The sequence below is a fragment of the Sebastes fasciatus genome, chromosome 16 (genome assembly GCF_043250625.1).
Source record: "Sebastes fasciatus isolate fSebFas1 chromosome 16, fSebFas1.pri, whole genome shotgun sequence".
NCBI classification, from domain to species: Eukaryota; Metazoa; Chordata; class Actinopteri; order Perciformes; family Sebastidae; genus Sebastes; species Sebastes fasciatus.
This window is the reverse complement of record NC_133810.1, coordinates 9484678-9505439: the sequence shown is the minus strand read 5'-3', so window position 1 is coordinate 9505439 and position 20762 is coordinate 9484678. Positions and strand designations below refer to the sequence as shown.

The window sequence follows — 20762 nt, the reverse complement described above, 5'->3', positions numbered from 1 at the left end:
TCAACCAGACTCTTGTCTCCACAAAAGAGGGGGGAAGTTTTCTCTCTGACATATCAGTGAGCTTGTGGCTAGCTGCTGACATTTGGTTTTCATTTGGTTTGCTGAAAATGCTAACCAGCCGTTGCTTGGTTAAGTGCGAAAATCCAGAAACTTATCCCCTGTTGTGTGAAGACAGACCTCAGTGATTCTCCCTATAATTTAGATTTTTTCTTTCTATGTTACAGCAGGAAACCGATGGATTGCCTACTCCGGGTAGGGAATGAGTCCTTACCCCAAGTGAAGGAGTTTAAGTATCTCGGGGTCTTGTTCGCGAGTGAGGGGACGATGGAACGTGAGATTGGTCGGAGAATCGGAGCAGCAGGGGCGGTATTGCATTCGCTTTACCGCACCGTTGTGACGAAAAGAGAGCTGAGCCGGAAGGCAAAGCTCTCGATCTACCGTTCAATCTTCGTTCCTACTCTCACCTATGGTCATGAGTGTTGGGTCATGACCGAAAAAACGAGGTCGCGGGTGCAAGCGGCCGAAATGGGTTTCCTCAGGAGGGTGGCTGGCGTCTCCCTTAGAGATAGGGTAAGAAGCTCAGTCATCCGTGAGGAACTCGGAGTAGAGTCCTTGCTCCTTTGCGTCGAAAGGAGCCAGTTGAGGTGGTTCGGGCATCTAGCACGGATGCCTCCTGGGCGCCTCCCTTGGGAGGTGTTCCAGGCACGACCAGCTGGGAGGAGACCACGGGGAAGACCCAGGACTAGGTGGAGAGATTATATCTCTACTCTGGCCTGGGAACGCCTCGGGATCCCCCAGTCAGAGCTGGTTAATGTGGCCCGGGAAAGGGAAGTTTGGGGTCCCCTGCTGGAGCTGTTGCCCCCGCGACCCGATCCCGGATAAGCGGTTGAAGATGGATGGATGGATGGATGTTACAGCAGCAGTCGGAGAATAATTTAGATTTTGGTTCCATGTCTGTCCCAGTTTTGGTTCCACTTTCTGTGTTATAGTTGTAAAACTGTTTTTGCGTATGCCTGTTATGATAAAAGCACGACTTCCAGGCAGTAGCCAAACACTTGCTTGATTGTATGCCTACTCAGAAGAGAAAATTGGACTGAATTATAATGATTTTCTTTTGCAATGCTGCCTCTTTTCCCGCTGTATTGACCAGAGTGGGGAACCATCACCAGCCACTCTGCTGCTTAAGTTGTTTAGTCTTTCACAACAACAAAAAAATAAGACTTTGGGGCTGATCACACCGAGACGCGTCACTAAAGGCGCGGCCGCTTCAAAAAACGCCTCGGCAAAGCGTGTCGGGTGCCTGTGGAGCAGGGCTGTGTGCTTTCAACCGGGCGATCAAACGTGATTAATGGGAAAATGTAGAATGCATGCTCATGGGAGATCTCTTGTTGGGTCTCTAAATTATAGAGTACGGTCTAGACCTGCTGTATATGAAAAGTGTCTTAAAATTCTGTTATGATTTGACGCTATATAAAAATAAATTGAATTGAAAATGTGGTCTCTCTCTCTTTCTCTGAGTAGCCTACATGAAACTAACACCACAAGAGATATGAATTCCCCCTTGTCTCTCACATACTCCACAGCTCTCTCACAGTCCAACAGCTAACCAGCTAGTTTGCTCTATCACATCAAACGGCATCAAAACAGGAAGGAAGTAAAGTAGTAAAGCCCGCCTCTTGTTTGATTTGATTGGCTGCCTGGGCCAAGTTTGACATTGACGAGCGGTGGGACTCTGCGAGTGGCAATGAAAATATGAGGATATTTTAACTTTTATACGCATCTAAAAAACACTAAAAACCAACCGCAGACCGGTCAGGGTGCCCATGCTGTCCTAATGTTATGGCTGATCGGTGTAAATGACAGTATACGGGTGCTCTACAGTTGTAGCGTCGGCCGATTTGACCACAGAGGCGCAAGTGGCAGCTGGCTTGACCGCATGTTACCGTAATACGATAACGTTTCCTGTCCATGACAGAGTCAGCATGCAGCTTTAGCCATGATGTGTAGCTCTGCTTTTCCTGTCAATGTGTGAAACTCAAAGTGCTTCCATACTTTAATGTAATGATTTAAAATGTGAGGGTGCAGGTCATATCCCCACGGACCCTCCACCGTTTTCTACTTTCTCATTTCTTTTCATAACTTCCTTCTACATCCACAAAGACTCAAACGAAGCAAATACAGTATATCGATTCTGGCATTTCAAAATCTATTTCAAAATCGTAAAAAAAAAATGACTTATGACTAACTGATTTATGCAACATGTCCATTTTAGGCATTTACTGGCTGCTGGTGTCTTTAGTGACCAGATAAGGGGTTCAGTGTCTCTGTCACATGTAGCTGTCATGGTGGCTGAAGCTGTGATTGTAAGCTGACAGGACAGGCTCTTTAACCTCTTGTACAGGTGGCAGCCCGGTATTTCTGAATGCATATGTAAAGGGGGGGAATCGCTGGCCCGTTAAAGTGAAAGAACTGACCGTGATTGGAAATGTCACTGAATCTCCTTAAAATCCCACACTATCATTTTTGGAGCAGGATCACCGAAGGCACGAGGCAGACTGACAACTCTGCAACTGCCAAGAAAAGTTCATTCTCCCTCATTCTTTCCCTTCCCACCTGATATCCTTCTTTTTCCTTCCACTCTCTCTCTCATCCTTAGTTTCCGTGTCTACTGTATGTCTGTCTGTCTCTCGTGCAGTACAGACAACCCTGTCTCAATCAGTCCAGTGAACCAGAGCCCAGACTGTAGATTGAGATATTTCTTGTTCTCTGGAGAGTTAGGAGTGGATGAAGGAGAAAAAAGGGAGACGGGGAAAGACTCACAAATGTACAACTTCATCTCAATCAGTCCAGTGGACCAGACTCCTGGTCTACACTGGGTTACTTCCTGAACACAAAGGCAAGAGAAAAGAGACAAAAAGAAACACCAGGACAGAGAAAGAGAGAGAAACAGTCTGTGACAGTCTGTCTGCTGTCTTGCCAAACAGCTATAACAGATGGTGCAGGAATTGCGTGCGTCTATCTCTAGAGCCAGAACTCAAATGCTTTAAGTCACATCTTTTTAAGAATTGTATCCATTTTTAAATTTGACTTTTGACTTTGCTACTTGCCAAGACTGCTGACTGAAATAGCAATTCTACTACTAAAAACACTTCTTTTACATTTGTTGTTCAAAACGCTCAGTGTCAGGTTGGACTTTTCTGAAAAAAGCTGCTGGCTTAATTTAAAAAGATGAGATAAGGAGAACGACAACAATGACTATTATAGTGATTGGTTTCAATCGCACCACTGTTACCCGTGCAAATACAGTAAAGATAATTATGTTGGAGGAGGTACTACGTTAAATGTTTGTGTAGTTGTTCCTCCTCCAACATGGCCACCTGTAACCATTCGTATCAACTTCCAAACATAATGCCTCCGGCCACGGTTATCACCAGTGCGGAGGCATAACAACAGAAATCCTCAGATAGGATCCAGCAGACAAAATCTTGTTGTGTCATTATAAAGTATTATTACACAGCTTTGTTGAATACTCATTTCTGATTGGTCAATCACAGCATTCTACGGTGTATTATTTCTTTATAGCAGACCGTTGCTATGTATAACAGACCGTTGCTATGGACGCAGTTCTGATCTTGGACTCTGGCGAGCCATTTTTGTGTCAAATTATTAATTTCTTAAGTAAGTAGCCGTGTAATAAACGGGATAATGTACAGCGAGCGGGTCATTGTTGTGACATTATCCCTTACATGTTTTCTATGTGTTGTTACGGAGTGTGTTGGAAAAGACTGGACATAGTTGGAAGTGTCCGACTTGTTGCTTGATGCAACAAATCTTGGAGGGCAGGACGGTGGATATGTTGAATTGTGCCACTTGTGCAGTCCTGCATCTACGGGTAAGTCAAACTTGTTGCCCCTCAGGCCAGGGAAACAGAACGCACACCCAATGGACGAACAGGAAGACCCTCACAAGGGTATCTGAGGTTTCTACAGTATTCTGTTATGTTGTATCACTATTCTGCATTATACTGCGAAATGTTTGATAATCAATTATTCATTTAAATTCACTGATTCCATTTTCTCTTTGTGAGTATTTGCTGTTTCTGTCTTCCATGATGATAAACTGAAAATGTTTGGCTTCTGCACTGTTGGTTGGACCAAACAATTAATCGATTAATGAAGAAAATAGGGAGATTAATAGATAGAAAATGATTGATAGGTGAAGCCCTTCTCACGCTGTATACATAACACATTTCTGTATAACAGTGCAGCATTGCGTGTGTGTATTTTAAACTGCCTTGTCACACCATTGGTTTTTGTTGCATCACTTTCACTATACTGCACCAACACTGTCTAAACCTGCACTTTGTCAGAGTTGAAGCAAGACAATAGCTGGAGGCAACCAGCTGTCAGAGTCAATGAAACCATGTTGTACGAGGGAGAGAACACCATCAAACAGAAAGAAATACAACCATATTGTGAAACAATAATGTGGTTATGGTTTGGCTGAACATTTCTGCTAAATAAATAATAGGTCTCCTGGCTAAATGAAGGAAATAATGAAGTTTGGAAAGAAGCAGAGAGACAGGAGAGTATCGGAGATCAATACAGGAGTGAGAAGACAGAGATCAGTCAAAGGGAAAAACGAGTGATATCCCAAAAGATGGAGAGAGAAAGATGAAGGTTGGACTGGAAATAAATCCAGACAGTGAGACTATATAATGTAGGGCTGTCAATCAATTGATCACACATTTTTTTATCTCTTCAAAATGCCGTTAAAACGAATTTGCGTTAATATGTTATTATCGCATGACAACCTTAATATAATGCTAAGAAAGATAAACAAGTCAGAGAAAGACAGCAGGAGGCAGACAGAAACACTCTGCTCATCTCTACAAAAAACTAAATTACATTTCAACACACACATATACAGTAAAACCACATATTGGAAAAGAAGCAGAGATTTGTACAACACACTTAAAATCCACCTTAAACTTTAAGCTCCCTCCATCCTGCTGTAATCACCGTGCCGTATTAAACCTAACTAGCTTTGCTAATGAGCTCATTAATTCAAATAATAAGCTAATGGTGTGAATATGAACTCTGCATCTTAAAGCAACTAGGAGAAACAGCTTCAACAAAATTAGTTTTTCTTGTTAATATGCAAATGTAATATGAGGAAACCCGTAGCGCATGTATAAAGTTTGTCTAATGTCATGTGTTGTATTGTTCTCAAGGATGTGTAAACACACAGACAGGCAGACGCCACCATGGTGACGCATTCTCCTTCCCAACGTGATCGTGGTGGCGGGGTATAAAAATAGAAGAACCAAGCATGCAGACATATACAATTTATAAAAACATACATCGGCAAACATACAAGCACATAAAAACACACACACTCGTACACACTGTAACAGTTGGCATGCTATCCACTGCCCTGTGGCCAAGCTACATTACATTAAAGAGCTATGTGACAGGGCTGTGGCCTCCTTTTCATGCATGGCTCACATCAGCCAAGGGGCAATGAATGGCAGCCAGACAATGCACAGTGTACACACACACACACACACACACACTCAAATGTACAAACAAAACAGAGGAAATGGCCAACAGCGTGGCTAATAACTGGACCAGCAGGATTTGGTGTGATTGATCCAAAGGTAATCATCACTCTGCTGAAGGTGAAGAAGTAAACAGCAGCCAAGAATGTTATTCTTCTCGGTGTTTAAAGACCAGTCGTGTCCACTTAGTCCACATTAATCCAGATTAGTTAGATAAATGTAATCTAATCCAGATCACACTTGCAGAGTCCATTAGGGTTTTTCTTTTAAAGGCCCTGTCTGCACACACACACACGCACACACAGGTGTTTTCAATTACTCTGCTTGATTACATTTCTAGTGAGTTTAAAGCTGGGTGGAGCTACATTACATGCCGGCAAAGTCTATGTTATTATTTTATGTAAGAATAATAACGGGGTAATCTGTCCCGTCTTAATGGGTGTAATAAAACTAACAGGAGAGTAAGGGGGATGTCAATCAAGCCCAGTCTGTGCACACCCACAAAGTCCTGCGAAAAGAGGTATGGCAACATAAGTGAAAGCACCTGTGTTGGTGGAATATGGCAGTGTGCTATAATAACTTGGATAACTTCTAATAATTTGGATTATTAACAGGGTCAATCAGGCCTTAAGATCTCTGTCAAATCAAACCATTGCCTGGCCATAACATGTTCAAACCCAAACAGAGACTAGCCTGATAATCAAGACTGATTTTTTATTTCATTTTACGCCATTCATTCGGCCTGACGTCGTGGTCATGTTAGACGATTGTGCCAACCAATCAGTAATGAGTGACAAATCTGTCCCATTGACGTCACTTTCATTCAACGGTTGACCCGAATGCTTCGAAGCTTCGACCGTTGCCATGGTAATCAACCTCAAATCAGTATTTGAATGCTTTGTTTTTTTTTTATATATAAGTGTTTTATAATAAAGTATAAATAATGAATAATCCCACAACATTATTCATTATTCTTATTCAGCATTATTATTATTAGTAATTCTCAGACGTGTAGAGGTGCGTGTGTAGAGTACTGTGGCAGCGGCACTCTCCCGAAGCTTCGAATACTTTCAAATATTTCTCACTGAACCTTCGAAGCCCAAAAAAAAGGGTATTCGGGACAGCCCTATTCAACACAGAAGCTGTGGGAATGGTTGCTCGAAGGAAATACTGTAACAGTTTTGACAACATTTAAAGAAATATTAATTCAAGAGCTCTTTCTGTAAGTCAATGTACAACAACCTGTACATCAAAGTCCATCTCATCTACGTTTCTTTCCGTTTTTGTGTCCATTTTCTGTCATTATTTTTCAGGAATGAAGCTAGATTGATAGCTATCTATGTAATAGGATGACATCTCCATTCTTAATCCGCCCAACAAAGCTCTGATTGGTCAAATGTTTTCCAATTTGTGGGAAACAGTCGTCATTGAGCACAATGCGAGACCTATCTGAATCTTTAATTTGAGATGTGGGATCAGATGGCTGGAACCACGCTAAACAGAAACCAGAAACTACATTTTGAACCCACAGTAGCCATCTATCACCATATACCTTTACATACCACAACACTGAAGAAAAGTAAAAAAAAAAAAAAAAAAACATAAATATCTAAACTAAAAGCTGAAATTTAAACACGCCTCACAGGTTCCTCCAGCTCTCATTTGAATTCTATCAGCTGGTGTTAAGCCACATTTTTTGTGCATAGTTTAGTGTCAACCCAAAACATTTACAATAAGACAAACAGTGAGAAGGTTGACTAATGCATGCTGGGAAAGCCAAGTCGCCTGGGGAGCTAATTAATTGGCTGACTATGACACTGCCGAGAGCACTACGTCTGACTGAGCGTTTAAAGCGGACAGTTATCTGAAATGTGCAACAGAACAGGCATGAGAAAACAGCCGTATCTGGATGCCAGACTGCAGGTGGGAGAGAAAATCATGTGTCAGCTATTTTACCAGGTCACTGGATTAAAGTAGGGTAAGATTCAGCATAGAAACCCAGTTTGAGTGTTGGAGGAAAAAAGTCGGGTGAGAACAGCTGTTAGTGCTCAAAGACTAATAGTGTATACTTGATACATGACTGTTCAGGGTGTGCTCACACTCACAGCATGTTCATAGCAGCTTATTCGCACTCCCGAGCATTTCTTCCTTTTAGTTTTGCTCATTTGGGCAGGTGAGAAAAATGCCAGTCAAGCTGAGGGAACCTGCAGCTAAAAGTCTGCCTAAGTAAACCAAGTCAACTGTGATGTGATTAAATAGTATATAACATAATCTAGTCCTCTGATAAAACCTCTAATCTCATTGGATGGCAGGTTAAATTTCTTTAAAGAACCCGTGCATAGCATTTTGGGGGATCTATTAGCAGAAATGGAATATAATATTCATGACTATGTTTTCATTAGTGTGTAATCACCTGAAAATAAGAATCGTTGTGTTTTCGTTAGCTTAGAATGAGCCCTTCATATCTACATAGGGAGCTGGCCCTTTACTCGGAGTCCGGCATGTTACCCAGAACGGAAAAAAACAAACACTGGCTCGAGAGAGTGCATTTCGTGCTTTTATGTTACCTTAAGGCCACCGTAGTTCTCCGACACGCTTGTGAAACTGTGGCAACGTGAGCCGCACAGCGCAAAACCGTGGTACCGTCAGCCGTCATCTGATTTCCATTGTTCCTAAAGTAGTGTTATTACAGTAAGGATGGCCTCTGAGCGAAGCGAACGGCGTTACCACATTTTTGCACTCAGCGGCTCTGGTTACCGCAGTCTACGAAAGGGAGGAGTGAGCGGAGGGGTACTCAGTTGGTTGCAATCTGCAACCACACCACTAGATGACACCAAATCCTACACACTGCACCTTTAAATTGGACAAGCTAAAGCCTAACTTAATTTGTGTTTATGAGTCTTGATTTGCTCGTAACTAGTCACTGAGAATCTAAAAAAAAAAAAAAACTGTAATAGAGTACACCCACCCTTAATATTAGTTAAAACTTGCCAGCCAGCGTTAGCTAACTTGTTCAGACAATTATCCTGCCTCCACTTAACAGCGCCCACAAAATACGTCATCATGTTTACTAACAGAAAAGGGGTTTATAGAAGCTGGAGCAAGTGGATGTTTGGTGGTTGTGCTTTATTTTACTTACTATATATTACTTAATTACTAAATCAAAATTGTTAGCAATTAATTGCATGACAACAAACGTTGAAGATGAATCGAGTTAACAATCTGGTCTATTCTGAATGAAAACGACAGGACGTTTGCTGGACTTTTTGTCTTCAAGCTTCCAAATCCGTGGGACTGGCTGCATCCCATTTGTCATTCTGTCCACCCGTCTGTCTGCCTGTAAGCTTGCCATCTGTCTTTCTGTCTGTCTGACTGCTTGACTCTTTGCCTCTCTGCCCATCTCCCCATTTGCCGGCCATCTGTTTGTCTGTCTGCAAGTATGTCACCCCTCTGCTTGGCTGCCTGTCTGTCTGTCTGTCTGTCTATCTGTCTGTCCTCTCCCTCAGTCGGCCCTGTAGATGACAGTGCATTTACTTAAGCAGAAAACACTTCTGTTGTTGGGTGTCTTTTTTCAGCACTTTGCAGCACTTAAGGTCAGCACACTACAATGGTTGCCATGATGGTGATCTATTATTAAGAGACTGTAGCTGCAGAGACCCAGCAGGTAACACACACACACACACACACAGTGCTCTCTCGAGATGAGTAGGCAGTCTGGCAGCCAGGACATTAAGTGACTGCTGGAACATCTGGACACACACACACACAGAGACAGAGATGAAGATCCACATTTGCTTTAATGTATAAAGCATTTAAAAAGGATACCTATAGTGCAGATGATGACCGTGCTCTGTAGCTACAATGCACGCTTGCACACACACGAAACAAGCATCAGCAACAACAATCTGTGGAAGTGAGGCTGTTTGCCAATGAGCACACGCACACACACACACACACTAACGGCGATACACACAACTGGCCGGTGCTCAGAGCTCCTTGAGGAGCCAGAGGTCAGTCAGTTTGATAAAGAATCCTTGCATATAAATTGCTTCATAACAAACCATCTCTCTGAGGCAGTGTTGCATCTGTCTGTGTGTGTGTGTGTGTGTGTACGGAGATGTGTGTTCGTGCATTTAGGGAGGAGGTTTGTATATCAGTGCATTTATTGTGTGTGTTTATTTGTGTGCATATTTGTGTGTCTCTTTCTTTTCTCTGTGATCCGGATGTTTGTGTGTGTGTGTGTGTGTGTGTGTGTGTGTGTGTGTGTGTGTGTGTGTGTGTTGATTGAACAGACTAAGACCTGCCTGCCTGGGGAACAAAAAGCCTAAAAGAAGTCTAAAAACCCTTTGGCAACAATCAAACCAGGGAAATGCAGAGCTGCTCTCCCTTCACTACTTTCTTCTCTCCTTTCTTGCTTTCTTCCCATCACTCACTTTTCCACCTTCAACCTCACGCTGCTTCTCTTATGGGGATGCTAATTTAGAAAAAAAAAATTCTGACCGATAGCCGTTAACCCTCGTTAACAGATCATTAACTGTTAACTGACAAGATTAGTACTTTGCATGCAGGGGTGCGATAACAGATGCACAAACAGGTTAAATCCATCATTTATCACCAGCTGCAGTGTATGCGCAAAACAGACAACTGAGTCCCCAGTTCAGTTACTGTAGCAGCCACGATGTTGCGTGCATCGTCGTGGACACATGCAGCCACTTTCCTAGTATCATCCGCATCATTGAGTTTAGCTGCAAGGTTGTCAGCTGTGTGTCTGCCTGGTGTGACGTCAGCGAGTGGCCGACAGACTGTGTGTGTTTATGTGCTACGTACGGAGATGTAGCGTTGCTGGTGGCTTCGTGCTCGCCGTGGTCACACACATACGGTCTGTCAGCGTGGCGTAACGTTAGCGAGTATCCGACAGACTGTGTGTGGCGGCGGTGATGAGCCGCTCCTCTGAGTTTTGCTCAGCTTTTTATTTAATTTTTTATATTTCTTTTAACCGATTAACCGATAGCATTAATCGGTTAGAATTCTTAACGTCGGTTAATGGTAATTATTAACATCACTACTCATCTCTTTCTATCACCACATCTCTCCTTGACTGCCAGTCTTCTATCTGTCCGTCATTTTTTCTACACCTCTCCCTCTCTCTCTCTCTCTCTCTCACCTGTCACCCCCTTTCCTTCCTTCCTTCCTCCCTCTCTTCCTCCCTGTTTGTTCTCATCTCACTCTCTGATGCTGAATATTTCCTCTTCTTTATGGGAAAGAAATGACAGGCAGGATTGGATGGGATGGACAGGAGTGTGGTGTATATATGTGTGTGTGTGTAGCACCACTTGCCTGTGCAGTGCTAATGCTGTGTGTACAAGCAAGACAGCTACAGCTAGAGGGCATGCAGGGAAGTCTGCAACACAGGCAGACACACACATGCATACACGCACGTCCATGTCTATTTTCACTCTTCTTTCCTTCAGCCTCCTCACCAACGCCACACACACACAGACACTCAGAGCTATTTTTGGACAGAGCCGCTAGAGAAAAGGTAGGCAAAAGAGAGAGGTTCACACCGACGAGTTTGACAGGTATAGAGAGAAAGAGCACCAAAGAAAAGAATCAGAAAGATTTATAAAGTGAGAGACCAGGGAGAGAAAAGACAGAGGTAGAAAGAGAACAGAGAGAGAGTGAGTGAGAGAGAGACAAAGAAAGATAGATGATAGAGAGAGACAGAGATGGGAGAAATAGGGCAACTATTATGAATGAGCTGAAAGAATCAAAATGTCAGGGTGTGTGCGTCTTGGAATTTGTGTGTGCACAAATGCGTGATGACGGGTATCAAGTATTTACCCCAGCATCAAACACAAATACACACACACACACACACACACACTAAAGATGAATGCGCTCGCCAAGAGGGAAAAAAAGGAAAGAAAAAAACACATTTGACACACATCGCACACATCAAACATCCTCATCAGGACCATGCTAACAGGTGTGCAAGAAAGAAGACAGCAACCTACTCACACAGCCAGACATGAAAGCTAGAAAACACACACACACACACACACACACACATTTCTCTTGCTCAGTATATGGATAAAATAGGCAGAAATCATCCTTCAACATCCTGTCATTTCAAGAGGAAGAGGCAACTGGAAACTGCTCTTTGTTGCATGCCACGTTTATGGTTTAGACTATTGGAGAGCTGTATTTTTTACATCAATTCAGTGCAACATGAAGTCGTCAATGTGCTGCTAGTATGATTGGATAATTGACTGATTAGCAAATGATTTTGTCCACTTTGGTCCAGAGTCTCCAGACTGAAATGTTTCAACAACTATCAGACAGACTGCCATGCCATTTGGTACAAACATTCATGGTACCCAGAGGATGAAGCCTACTGACTTTGGTGATCATCTGACTTTTCCTCTAGTGCCGACAGCACGTTTTTGGTTTGCAGTAGAGTTGTTCTAAGTTCAGTATCGGAAATGCGTCCGACACTGCCCAAAATTCAGGATCAGGTATCAGCGAGTACGCCAGTCTATGCACCGATCCGATACCCTTAATTTTACCCAGACAAAAATCAACTTGTTTAACCGGAAATCAATTATTCTTCTTCGCTCCAAAACAATAGCCCTGGAGGTCTCATGGCTGCCACTGGTAACTACTGTCTTAGAGCAGCGAAGAATAACTGATTGCAGGTAGTTTTAATTGTCTGACTGCTTGTATTAATTGATGAAAATGTAGCCATGTGCAGTAATATATCAAATTGAGGATGCGGTACGTTGAGATGCATCGAGAATCGTTGTAAATTTGAATCGTTGACAGGTGACTCGTAATAGAATCAAATAGTGAGAGGCCAAGGAAGACTCACACCTCTACTGCTTAACATCGGCATGTTGGCATTGTCATTGTGAGTATGTATGTTAGCAGCCACTAGCATGGTGGCAGAACAGATCCAATCCCTGCTGGACACTTGGATTGAATACGTTTCGGAGTGAAATACATTATGAGATGCTGAGCACCTGAACCCACTGACACAACCCTGAAGTGCACAGATAAAAACCACGGCATACAGCTGTGCTTAACTTCTCAGCCTGCAACTTTAATGCTGCGACTTCACTCAATAACACACACACGCACACGCACCAACATCTCCTGACTGACTGGAAGGCTCAGAGCCACTTAAGAGCAGTCATGAGTCACTCTCTGATGCTGATATCACCATCACCATTCCCATCAGCCCTCTCCCCCGTGGTCCCCCCCCCCCCCACTGAACACTCCATGGGGATCCACCGGATGGAAGAAAGCTCGCTCCTTATGTCAAATACAGAAGGCTGTTGTCTCCCTAAAGTGAATTAGTTTTCTGGTATTGCTCTCAGGGGATCAAAGCTACCCTAAGTGAAGTGTAAAATAACAAAGAAATAAAAAATAAATGCACCCTGCTAGCTGTAGCGTGGTTTAAATGAGGAACACTAACGGTGCTAAGAACCAAGCTTGGTCCTTAAGGGAAACTGAAAGATGTTAGAGATGATTCTCAAATGAAACATATTGTACATTTCAGCGTTTCACAGGTACTTTATTTGAGGAGGGGGTGTAGATGTAGACGGATTATTAGTAATTTTGGATTTTGTTTTAAGCCTCCACTGACATGACAGACAGGACTACCAAACGCTCCCCACCTGTTTCAAGTAGGAATGCACTGATCCGGCTCTTTCTGTCCGATACTGATAGCGATATGGGAGTGCACTGATGTTAGAAAGAGGAAATGAAAGGAATTAAGGAAGAAACTCTGTGTCCTAACCCACACGTTATATAATTGTACACGATACGGACACACACGTGGTATCCACACCAACCGGAGAGGCGTCGGGCCAAACAAATGAGCCACAGAAATCAAATAGATTTCCTTTATCACCTTGCTGGCTCCAGCCACCAGAACATTAACACAATATTTATTGATGCTGCCACTGCTCCTGCTGCTGCCGCTGCATCATGGGAGCAGGAATGAAAGATTGGAAAACAGAAGAGAGTGAGAGAGAGCGAGAGAGAGAGAGAGAAGAAATGAATAAAAAGAAAAAAAATGAAGGAAGAGGCTGAGGTCCAAATAATTTTCTAACTAAGCCTCCCGCTCTGTCTCCTGAAATCTGCTGACAAACAATGAAGGAGGTGAGTCGGAGCCAGAGAGGCTGGGGCCCTGCCAAAAAGCCAGGAGGAGAGAGTGCAAAAGGGGGAGGACAGGTGGGAGGGAGAGAGGATGAGAGAAAGAAACACAGAGAGAGATTGAGGATTGATCCATCGCTCCTGTCTCTACTGCCATCAGGAGTTCATTAGCTCCTGGAAGGGAGTGAAGGAGGGATGAAAAGGACAGAGATGGAGGATGAGCACTCTGCCCTTCACTCCCAGCAACCCTGACTACCACCTCCCTGTTCATCTACCTGCACCTCCACCTCCTCCCCCCTTCCTGTCGTCTGTCATCCTGCCCTCGCTACATCTCCTCCTCTCCTCTACCTTCTGTCCCTGCTGGCTTCACCTTCCCCATCTTCTCATTTGTTGCCTTTCCTCATTATCTGCAAACTTTGTCTCTATGGTCTCAGCTGAACAACCATTTACATACAAGAGAAGTAAAAACCTCAATTCATTTTGATATATTGGATGGTTTTGAATACAGATTAAGCACAAATTAAATCTTGAAGAATGGCACAGTGAGTCAGAAGCTTATTTCCATCTTGGATCACCGGGTGTTCAAACAGCAAAGGAGGGTCTGACATACTGTTTCTGTCTGTTGTTTACTCGCCCTCTCTCCCCACAAACACACACACACACATACACACACACACTAACTCCTGAAACTCTTCCCGTCAGGAGCTCAGGCAGCATCTGTCAGCCTGTCCATCACTGTGCTTTCAGCCTTCAGACTTTTTATTTTTTCCCTAAAGAAGAGTAGGAGGGAGTAGGCGGACTGAGAGAGAATAGTCTGACACTTAGGATGATAAAAGAAGAGAATATCTAATGGATAATGACGTTTTTTTAATTAGGGCTGTCAATCGATTCAAATATTTAATCACAAATTAATCACACATTTTTTATCTGTTCAAAATGCACTTTAAAAGGGAAATTTGCCAAGTACTTAATACTCTTATCAACATGGGAGTGCCAATATGCTTGCTTTATGCAAATGTATGTATACATTTGGTATTGGAAATCGATTAACAACACAAAACAATGACAGACATTGTCCAGAAACCCTCACAGGTACTGCATTTAACATAAAATATATGCTCAAATCATAACATGGCAAACTGCAGTCCAACAGGCAACAACAGCTGTCAGTGTGTCAGTGTGCTGACTTGACTATGACTTGCCCCAAACTGCATGTGATTATCATAAAGTGGGCATGTATGTAAAGGGGAGACTCATGGGTACCCATAGAACCCATTTTCATTCACACATCTGGAGTTCAGAGGTCAAGGGACCCCTTTGAAAATGGCCATGCCAGTTTTTCCTCGCCAAAATGTAGCTAGTATGACATGGTTGGTACTGATGGATTCCTTAGTTTTTCTAGTTTCATATGATACCAGTATCTTCACTCTAGCTTTAAAAGCCCGCTATGACCTCCGAAAGATCGATTGTGTTAATGCGTTAAAGAAATTAGTGGCATTAAAACAATTTTCCGTTAACGGGTTATTATCTCATTAACTTTGACAGCTCTAATTGTATTAAATGTTTCTAGATGTAAATGCATAGTTGGAGCCCGACACCACTGACAAAGCCAGATTTCTCACGGACTGATGTCTGAGGTACTTCAAGATGCTCAATGAAAATACCAATGCCAGTTTTGAGATCTTCTATAAATGTGAAAAACTGTCAAATCACCCATCACTATTTCCCAGAACCCAAGCAACAACTTTAAATTGCTTGTTTTGTATAACCAACAGTCCAAAAAGACAAATATATTCCAATTACTATGATATAAAACAGAGAAAAAAACAAAATCCTCAAATTTAGCATTTGTGCATCATGAATAACACTCGACATATCATCCATAATGTAAAATGTATAGAATCCTAAAGTCGGTAGAGGGGGAAATGAAACACTTGATATAAGCATAAAGGAAAGAGAACATAAGCTTGGTGAGATATGCTCTAGTGATGTCACTGTCAACGTTGTGGTAACAACACAGACTTCACTGTGAACTATCACAAAAAATGGATCATTAATTTTATCTGAAAAACCATCTGCTGCACCGAACGTCCCACTGCTCTTATTCAGTCAGCGAGGGACAGCTTTCGCAGGACGAAGAGTTATGAAGCATATTTCCAATTACTCCTGCAAAAATCTCTCTGTGAAATATGTGTACCATTTCCTTCCTCACCAGTGATGTGTGCAGGTGTGCAGACTTTGAAATTATCCTTTACTAACAAGGCTGAGTCACAGTGGCTCAAGGGGAGGAAAAAAATGGAAAAACACCCCCCTCTCCTCCTGAAGTCTGACGTCATCTCCTGCCCACTGAACAGCAGGTTAGCATGCACACACACACACACACACATACACTCAAGAACCCACTAATGAGGTTTTACGCCACAGCAGGGTCATCTACTGGGAGCAAACACTGACAAAAACACACACGGGTTAATGCAGAAAAACATGCCTGCAGCGATTAATCCACCACATGGTTGGTTTCATGTTCCAAAACTTGTAAAGCATGACAAAGCCTGCATGTGAGGAAACCAGAACAACCCCACAAACTGATCTAGGGCTGCAACTAACAACTATTTTCATTATCGAATAATCTGTCGATTATTTTCTCGATTCTAGAGGAGTAAAGAAACCAGAACATATTCACATTTAAGAAGCTGGAATCAGAGAATTTTGACTTTTTTTCTTGACAAGACTCAAAACCGAGTATATGTCTGGACCGTGTAAGGTCAGTCTGTGAATTTGTGGCTAAACTGTTACACAAATAGTCAGTAGTCATGTCTATAATGCTAAATCCAGCGCTACATGTCCACCAGGTCTGGCGAGGACACTGGGGGACGCGCTGCTCCACTCAACTGGCCGTTCAAGCGGTGACGTACCCTTTCGTGGAATGCATCCGATTGGTTCCTGGTTTTCTGCTTGCCATTTCAAACAGGAAACAACATAGCAGCCTGCTTGTAATCTTTCTGTTATTCCATCTAAACAACCCACCAAAATCTACTTCTGAAAACATTTTAAGCAAGAAATAGGCGACGCCACTGCTGAATCTCATTTCATTTTAGATCTAGATCGCCTAGTTTGACAACTTGGTCCAAGTTTAGGACGTGTTGCGCTGGACGGGCTCATTTGCATAAAGGAATGTTGTTTCCGTCTTTTCATTTGGAAAGAGCAACAGCCAATGAGGAAACTCCAACACTCGGACGACCAATCGTGTAACTTCATCACTCAGTCAGTCACTCAGTGACAAACTTTTGCATTTGTAATTACTCAAACCGATTAATCGATTATCAAAATAGTTGACAACTACTCAATTAATCGTTGAAGCTCTAAACTGAACACACTCACAGGTGTTTTCATATGTTTGCGTTTTTGTTTGTGTCATCTATGCTTCCTTAACATACGTGTAAGTGTCTCATTTTATATATGAATCCCAGTTCTATTACAGAACAAGTTGTATTTCTTGCTTGTTCTGTCTCTTTGTATTCTTCAAGAGTGGACAGGTCCAAAAGAAATCATAAAAAAAGACACTATGTATTGGATCAGAAAATCTGATTCATCAGTATTGATATCGGTAATACAATATCGGTCTATTCTCAACTCACAAAATCCCAGCACATGGAACTACACACCAAAAAGAACACACACACAAATCCTACTCAGCTAGTAGTAATACCCTTGTGGCCAACATGCTGGTTAGTTAGTTAGTAAGCAGAGCAGAGCGCAGCAGAGAGCTGGTGACATGACAGCTAGCCAACCCGCCTGCAGGCAGCCACACACACACTCACACACACACACACACAAATCCTTCAGCTCAGTTGATTCCTATCCTTCTTATCCGACACGTATTTCTGCATCACAAACACACACACACACACATTTGCCCTGCAGCCTTCTTTAGCAATATGTGTAAAAACATGTATGTGCACATGTAGGTGTGTGTGTGTGTGTGAGTGTGTATGTGTGTGAGGGATTGAGGGTACAGTTAACGTGACGTCAGCGGTCCATTCATGAACAACACCCCTCCTCCTCCTCCTCCTCACTACGTAGCAGCTAATGCGATACAACGCACCACGTGGGGGTCCTTACCCCCTTTCCAAGCCAATCCGAGCTCAGCGCTTAACGCAGCAGACATACACACACACGCTACACTACACCCCCGCCCACACATGCACACGTGTGCGTATGTACACATGGGAGGCTCGAGTTTCACATGACATACTGTACAGGGAGAGTTGGTGCATATGGTCGCATATACGCACACATATTCCTCCTGGCTAAGTCAGATGATGAGAGAAATGCAAGTTATGGCTTGATGGAGAGATGATGAGGAGGATGATGAGGGGAAAGATGGATGGATGGATGGATGGATGGATGGATGGATGGATGGATGGATGGATGGATGGATGGATGGATGGATGAAAGGTTGGGGTATAAAAGGGCAGAGGATGGCTGGCACAGAAGGAAGGATAAAAGAAGGAAAGGGATGGATGAGGAATGCAGGATTGAAACATGGATGGCGATAGGGCTGTCATCAAAAAAACAGAAGCAAAATGAAAACAGCTCTCATCCCTGTTCACTTGCCTTGTAAACAACCACTGTCTCTAGGCGAGAGAGGCGAGCCTCGAGGGAGGGAGGGAAGGAGGGAGGGGAGGGGGAGAAAGAGAGGGAGAGAGAATGAGTGAAAACAAGATAGCACTGCATCAGGAAAGATATGAAAGACAGAGAGGGGGATAGAGGGATAGAGAGAGAGAGTTGTTATGCCCCCACACACCATGACTCATCTCCGGTTTCATACCCAGCAGGAGGAGGGTGTGTGTGTGTGTGCAAGAGTGTGTGTGTGTGTGTGTGTGCAAGAGTGTGTGTGCAAGAGTGTGCTGAGGGAGTTTGAAGAGCGTACGTGCATCTGTACTTGAATATGTGTTTAGAGTGAGCGAGAGGCACACAGAGTTGGTGTGTGTGTGCACAAATCAAGCTTGTGTGTGATGCTGATGATGATGATGTGTGTGTGTGTGTGTGTGTGTGTGTGATGGTGGGAAGGGGGGGTGCTGCTGTCACAACTGGGAACATTTAACAAGTCCCCAGACGATTTCCGTTTAATTGATTCAAGACTACCAGTTCAGCTTCACGTGTGCAATCAAAAAATTTTATTTTTTTTTCTTAAATCTGGATAAATTGCCTTGCATCCCGCTAAGGATCTGCACTTTCCAGCCTGCTACTCAGTGGCTGACCCAGAGCTTCACGTGTGGTGGACTGCTTATTGTCTCTTCTAATAGGCAGACATAATATTCTTTAGAGGTTCTCCAAGCAATTATGACGAGTAGGTGGCCACACAATGTGCTGCTGGAAAATCACACCAGAGACAAATGCCCCACTTACACCCCATTAATCCTGCTAAAACACCTGACACCCAGCATCCACATGTCAAGTCCTGGTTGTTGTTTTTTTTAAACAGGTAAGGATGCAACAGTGACACTCATCCAAAACCCAGGTATACACAGACAGAGAGAGAGAGCTCTGACTCTGAGGAGGTAAACAACAGCCACTCCCCCCTCTCTTCTTCTAAAGCCAGCTAGATCTGCACAGCATGAAGCAGCAGGAGGAGGAGGAGGAGGGTGAAGGAGGCAGAGAGAGGAGTTGCTCTAATTCCTTGATGTGTGTGTGTGTGGTTGCGTGCTCAGCCTTCCTAAAAGCAGTGCTACTTGCTCCCTCCTGGTTTCCTCTCCTCCTCCTCCTCCTCCTCCCTTTTTTACAGAGGAGTGAAGGAAGGAACCTGCAAAATCCCCCAGAGACTGTGAACGTTTGATGCCTCCTCCACCCTATAGCACCTTAAACCTGCTACTATCAGTACAACTTCTCATATCCCCCACCACCTCCACCTCTATGTGTCTATAAATGTGTTTGTGTTCCTGCTTTCACATTCGCCTGCAAGTTACAACTCGCATTCCTCGCTATACGCATGCTGCTGCAAATGGACCAAATCTGTCGCAATTACGCGCAAAAATAGCCCACAGTTTTGGACACTCTCCAAACTACCAGCTCTGCACACTTGATTCCCATTACGTTTGCAAAAGCTACAACATGGCCAACTTTACCCTGGTTCATTTCATCTCTCTCTCTCTCTGTGTGTGTGTGTATGCACACACAGGTTATTTTTTTTTTTGCTCTCCTGCACTGCAACACCTAAAAAACACCTCCTTGACCCACATGCAACCACAACACTGTGTAAGCGCCCCTGTGTGGCTGTGACTGACAAGCTGCTGCTGCTGCTGCTGCTAAAAAGTGCGTACAGAGCTGCTGCTGCTGCTGCTAGCCAGCTAGATTCTAGAATGTAGCACTTGCAACATGGTATCATTGCACTGGACTAGATTCTAGAATGTAGCACTTGCAGCACTGGACTTAAAGCGTTCCTGCAACATTTTATCATTCTCTCATTCGCATTCTTTTTTTTTTGTTACCTTGATGCAGTCAGCTTCGGCGTGCAGCAGAGACGTCTACAGTCCTGGACGGAGGGGTGATTCACAGAGATTAGGAGATCATTGGAGAGCCAGGCACATGTAGTTTTTACAGTGGAAACAGCCCTGATACTCTGGGATCCACGTTGGGTTGACAGGACTTGTCCCTTCCTTCCTCCTTCCTCCCTCCCTCCTCCGTGTTGACAGCACGTCAGCTCTGCAAAGAGACCGGCCGCCGAGGAGTCCAAATCCACAATAAAAATCCAAAGAGAAGTGGCAGCCAGACTTTGAGTTTGCAAGTCAACAACAACAACAAACCCAGTGGTGGTGGTGGTGTTGTTGTTGGTGGTGGTGGTAGTCCAGTTCACGGTGGTGTAGCAGGCTGCTGCTGCTGCTGCGAGGTGCGCACAACACACCACCGCTCACAGGAGGAAAGCATGTCGCATTTTGCAAAAAAAAAAAAAAAAAAAAAAAAAAGCAAGCAGCAACCCAAACGTGGTGGTGTCCAAAAAAAAAACAACCCCGACGATGTTTTCCTCTCCGGTGCCAGCAGCGGT

At 43.6% G+C, this 20762-nt stretch overlaps 1 protein-coding gene across 1 annotated transcript in view; it reads right to left on the bottom strand.

Annotated features, from left to right (window-relative positions):
- The window catches only part of jade2 (jade family PHD finger 2), a 190604-nt gene extending 169842 nt beyond the window's left edge, over nt 1-20762 (bottom strand). Inside the window, exon 1 of the mRNA XM_074610875.1 lies at nt 20209-20762. The gene's annotated coding sequence lies outside the window, so the exon portion shown is untranslated. The remainder of the gene's footprint in view (nt 1-20208) is intronic.